General features: G+C 50.8%; 1 pseudogene; it reads left to right on the top strand.

The window, feature by feature from the left end:
• The first annotated feature begins 3,768 nt into the window (after positions 1 to 3,768).
• On the top strand, positions 3,769 to 3,861 carry LOC149437165 (U2 spliceosomal RNA; annotated as a pseudogene).
• Positions 3,862 to 5,693: the final 1,832 nt, after the last annotated feature.

Genomic DNA, 5,693 nt, shown 5'->3' with positions numbered 1-5,693 from the left:
AAAGAAAGAGGGAATGGGGAAGGGGGGGGGGTAGCAGCTGGGACTGGGTTGTAGACCACAGGAGGCTCACCAAAGCTCCAATATTCATGGCTCTCAGGGTACTTACTGACTGCTGATCTGGTGTAAAGGCACTTGGAGATTCCTACTGTCTAATTGCTGCTGTCACTCCAGCATTGCTTTAAATCCTTTGTTGTGGGTGACAAATTAGCCTATAGATTGATTTCCGTATTATTTATTTCCTACAGGTATTTATATAGCTCTATCAATTTCCACAGCACTTTAAATTCACAGCAGAATCTGTCATCTAGGAGCTTACAATCTAAAGTCCCTATCTCACGTATTAGTGTTTGGAGTGTGGGAGGAAACCGAAGTACACAAAGCAAATCCATGCAAGCACAGGGAGAACATGCAAACTCCATGCAGGCAGTGCCCTGACCAATACCAATGCTGCAAGGCAGGAGTGCTAACCACTATGCCACTGTGCTGCCCTCAGACACTACATGCATTAAAATATTAAATATTTCATGGCAACATCTGAAGCCTGATGAAGAGCAGAGAATAACAAAATATCTATTTTATAGGTCAAGCCTGCCTCTTCATATACGTCTTTTTGTACTTTGCGCACTTTAAAAATGGCACCGATAATGGTATAGCACCAACTTATGTGACCCAATTTCTCTTACAAGGATGTGCCGTATTAATACTGGAGCTCTTTATGCACTTGCTGAGTAAATATCCCTAACCTTTCTCATAGACTGTAAATCAAATAGTATTTTCCTAAAGCAGCTGTAAGGAAATGAGGATATTTTCCAGTGCTGATAGGTGAAAAACACAGAGGAAACTGAGATGGAAAGTGTGCAGTCAAGCAGAATATAGTAACCCCCCCCCCCCCCCCCCGACACACACACACACCATCTCCTGCAATCCAGTGGAATTGATCAAATTGGCACTATATGGATGAGGGTGATATCTGGTTGCTCCCAGTTACATCATCATAAATCTGAACTCCGATTATGGAATTTTTTTGCATTGTTACATTGGACCAATGTAATTACACATATTCCAAATCTGCGGGATCTCCACCACTACAGTGATCGCTGTTTGTGCTGAGCAGTTGCCCCGGTGCATAGCGAACGCTGAGGGTCACTCACTCAGTACGGGAGCCATTCACAGAATGCCTTGCATTTTTCTCAAATAATGCAAAGCATTCTTTGATTGGACAAGGTTGATGTCATCACGCCACCTCATCTAGCAAGCCAATACCCTGTGCTCATTATGCAGCACGGGACCTGGAAGACAGCAGCGATTACTGTAGTAGCTCTGACTACTACAGTGGTTTTCGGCTTCTACAGAGATGTACAGGCATGGTCGTAGATAAGGGGGTACCACCTGTCCTCCTGTACAGGGCCCAGTTCAGCAGGGGAGCCCAGGCAACTGGGTGAATTGAATGTGGGCATGGAAGGTGATCAGCACATATTGGAACCAATCCCCTGTGTGGCTGAAAGCTGGCTTCTTCTCCTTTCCCTCCCGCTGACTTTCAGCTGCTGCAGAGGGAGCCATACAAGGGATCAGTTCTAATAATTGCCCCCACCCCCACCGTACCCATCACCCTCCCTGTGCACCATACATTTCTCCCTACTGCCCAGACACCCCTGTGTGCCCCCACCCCTGCAATGTTGCCAGCTTCCCTCCTCTCCTTCCCACTGGCAGCTGCAAGCAGGATCCTTCAGGATAGAGACTAGGGGAAAAGTCCAGTAAATATGTCACATTTACCAGCTCCTTCCTTTCCTGAATGAACACAATGGGGTTGATTTACTAAAACTGGAGAGTACAAAGTCTAATGCAGCTGTGATGGTAGCCAATCAGCTTCTAACTTCAGCTTGTTCATTTAAGCTTTGACAAAAAACCTGGAAGCTGATTGGTTTCTATGCAGAACTGCTCCAGATATTGCACTCTCCAGATTTTGTAAATCAACCCCAATGAGTACCAATCACTCACTGTGTTCATTTATAACTGAAGCCTAGTAAACTGTTTTTTTTCAAGGGAGGCCCTGTCAGGTTGACTGTATGGGGCCCGTGATTTCTAACAGCAGCCCTGTCTACAGGTATGGCATACACAGGGGCGGACTGACCATTTGGAAACTCGGGCACTGCCCGAGGGCCCGGGGTCAGTAGGGGGCCCCATGAGATGCCCCTGGTACCTTTTTCATAGGCTTTTTTGAGTTTGGGCAAGGACACAGGGGCCCCATGATCCCCTATTTCTCGGGGGCCCCATGAGTTGTCAGTCCGCCCCTGGGCATACATATGCTTACATTGTGCCCAGCTGGACCAATGTAACTAAACAAAAAAATAAATAAATTCAACTTTTTAAGAGATGTTTCCTGAATTGTTGGAAGAATCTCAGGCAGGTTTATGTGCTGAACTTCTCATACATGAAAGCATAGCACTGGATAACAGGCATTGCTTGTCACATCATTATATTTATTATAGCCTTAGAGAAAACAGAACAGACCTATTTAACCACCTGAGTACCAGCCTTGTTAGTGGGAAATATAATATGCTTCCCAGTCAGTTCTCCTACGTTTAGATATATTTGCCTTTAGTAGTAATCATATGTGTTTAAATGCTTTCAGAGTATCAAATCTGGCCCTAGATAGCATAGAATTCTAGCATAGAATTCTATTATCTCTAAACACCGCTAAACTGAATACACCTAAATGCAGTGTGAACTTTACCATGAAGATCTCACTCACATGGGCACTGAGGCCTGTATACCATGTGTAGCAATACCTCTTAGGAGTTGCTGAAGAATTGGGTCCCTCTATAGTTCTGCACAGCCAGGCAACACGCATTTGCCCAATGACTTGCATCCAGGAGTCAAAAATCAGTCTTTGAACTTGTTTTTGATATTGTATTAGGGGGATATCAGCTTAAATGGGGAAAGGGGTATATGGGTTACCCATTGGAACCAATGAACTGAGGACAACTTTTTGGAACTATTTACAAGTCTACTGTAACACAGTGTCTGTTGGAGAGCTAGCCAGCATCTCCCAGTGTACCTCTCCAGAACCCAAATATTCCTTGATCTGGCTGCCTAAAGGAAGTCCCTGGACAGGGGGACCAGTTCTGCCACTCTAAAAGAAAGATAGTCCCAGCAGGTTTGCTAATCTGGTTTCCCGCCAGGGTGCTCCTTCCCATATCTGGCCCAGGGGGTGTAGATTTACTCACTTGTCCCTCTCTTGTGCTGCTATTGATTCAGTGGCTGCTACCAGGCCTTCTAGCTGAGCCGCTCCTCTGCTGCTCAGGTGGTGCTCTCTCAGGGGCCAGTGAGGGTGCAATATTTCTTCATGTCCAGCTCCTCAGCCTGTAGGTGAGCCCCTCTTCCATCTGGGCCCCCTCCCAGGCTCCTGCACTTCAGCCTACTTCTCCATCTTCCACCCAAAATCTCCTGCTTCTGAGCAGGCTCTCTCAATTTTAAGTATTGTCCTGGCCCCTTGCCAAGCCTCCTGTTGGGGATTGACCAGGCTCCCTCAAAAGTGCAGATCAGCCACTCCTCAGATCCGCCCACTGCTTCTAGACCTTTCTCCAAAGTTCTAGAGCAGGGGGAAATTCCAGAGGACTGGTCTGCCGGCCTTTCAGCTCTGACCCAAATTTAACCTCCCTCAGTTGTTAGCCCCTGTCTAACAACTGAAACTAGAGATCCCCCTAGCTAACTAGGAACGTGTTACACATGAATGGGCTGTTTTTACAGCATCTCTAGAATGCAGAGATCGCTTCTCGGCCTTTTGGCTAAGATCAAGTGTAGTATCGACCTTGCCTTTAGGGGTGTCCCTGCTTCCAGCTAGGACGTTGAGAACCACTTGTATCTATCCCAGCCACTTGGTCTGTGTGGGGTACCCTCTACTCGGCCTGGTAGGATCGTCGATTAAATTCGGCTTCACCTGCTTGCTGCTATTGGGTTTGAGGCTTAGCCCCCACACAGAACGAGTTTGTGATCTTCCCCCCCCTTGTTCACTCTGCGTTACTACCTCCGGGCAGTAGACGCTCAATAGCCTTTTCAAAGGCTAAGCAAGAGTGAAGCTGCCGAGGAAGGAGAAGGAATCCGCTGAAGATCTCTGGGAAGCCCTCCTGAGAACTCCTCTGCTACAAGATGGGGAAGAAGCAAACCACCAAGAAGCCGCTGACCGCCGCCCCTGCCAAGACCCCGGGAGAAGCCCCCTCTGCCTCCACCTCCACCTCAGAATGCTCCGGCCCTGCAGCCCTGGAGCCCTGGATGAAGCAGACAGTCGTGCTGCGGCTGAAAGAAGTGGAAGGCAGAGTCCCGGACATGACCCCGGAAGTCTTCGGCAAGAAGATGATCCTTGAACAAGGATTTAGCAAGGCAGAGACCCTGTCGGTGCAGTCCTTCGTGAAAGGTATTTTCTTTATAACCTTTGTTTCGTTACAGGTCTGCAGAAGGTACTGGGAGATGGTGAAGACCTCTGGACCCGATTCCCCTTTCCGCAAGTTTATTGCAAATTCTCCCATTCAAAGGGACGAAAGGCGGATCACGGTGTCCATGAGGAACCCTCACGTCCCTGGACGAGATATCACCACCTATCTCCAGAGGTTTTGCGTCGTGTTGAAGGACCCAGTCCGCATACTAGACGCCAACAGCTTCTGGACAGGTAAGTGGGCTGTGTTTTGCAGATTGCTGAGAGATCGTCCCGCTGGAGATCTCCAACACCTGCAACAGTGCTTCTCCCTGGGAGCGTCAGCAGGACTCCTACATTACCCGGATCAACCCCAGTCATGCCGCAGGTGCGGACAGCCGGGGCACGAGGGTAAGGATTGCCATGTGCTTTCATGTAGATTCTGCCGGTCTGCAGGTCACGAGACCAAGGATTGCCCGAGGTCCAGAACCTGCAACCTCTGTGGACGGTCAGAGCACGTCTACAGGGACTGCCCAGAGAGAAGCAGGACGTATGCTGGGGCCCTGAGCAAGGGCCCTGCTGCCAAACCAGCGCCACAAAAACCTCAGAAGGACCCAGGTAAGAGGAACCCCCCTCCCCCCACCCCTACACCTCCGGTGTCGGAGGCCGCCCCCCCCGGACCCTGGTCCCCCTGCCCCTGGCCCCCCTGCCCTCCCCCCCGCCCCTGGCCCTCCTGCCCCCCCTGCCCCTTGCCCTCCTGCCCCCCCTGCTCCTTGCCCCCCTCCCCCCCCTGCTCCTTGCCCCCCTGCCCCACCCCTCCCGGGCCCGGTTCCACCCCCCCCGACCTGTCCTCACAGGAGGACTTCCCGCCCCTTCCCCCTGCCACCCCCGTCAGCAGCTCTGCGGCGGGGAACAGGAAGCGGAAGAAGGAGCAGGCCAGCCCGGCGGCGGAGGACCCCTCCTCCTCCACCAAACGGCCTGCCGTCCTCCAGAATGTCGCAGGTCCCGACCCCGTGGGGGAGGACCTCGACACGCTGGAGGAAGAAGAGGTGGAAGAAGAGATGGCTCTGACTCGGTCGGAGCCAGATCTCTCCACCGACTTCGATGAGGTCCTCAATGAGGTCCTCAACCAGATCGGTCTGAGCCAGGACATTGGTCAGGCTGCAGAGGTCACAGAGGTCGCCCAGCCCCTGCCGACTAACCCCTTCATATCTTTCCCATGATGGCTGAGATCTCTATCTTTTCCATTAATGTGAGGAGCATCAAGGACGCGTCTAGGAGG

Source organism: Staurois parvus, unplaced genomic scaffold (assembly GCF_062004578.1).
Source record: "Staurois parvus isolate SC_StPar_1 unplaced genomic scaffold, SC_StPar_1.0 ptg001302l, whole genome shotgun sequence".
NCBI classification, from domain to species: Eukaryota; Metazoa; Chordata; class Amphibia; order Anura; family Ranidae; genus Staurois; species Staurois parvus.
This window is presented reverse-complemented; position numbering and strand designations above follow the sequence as displayed.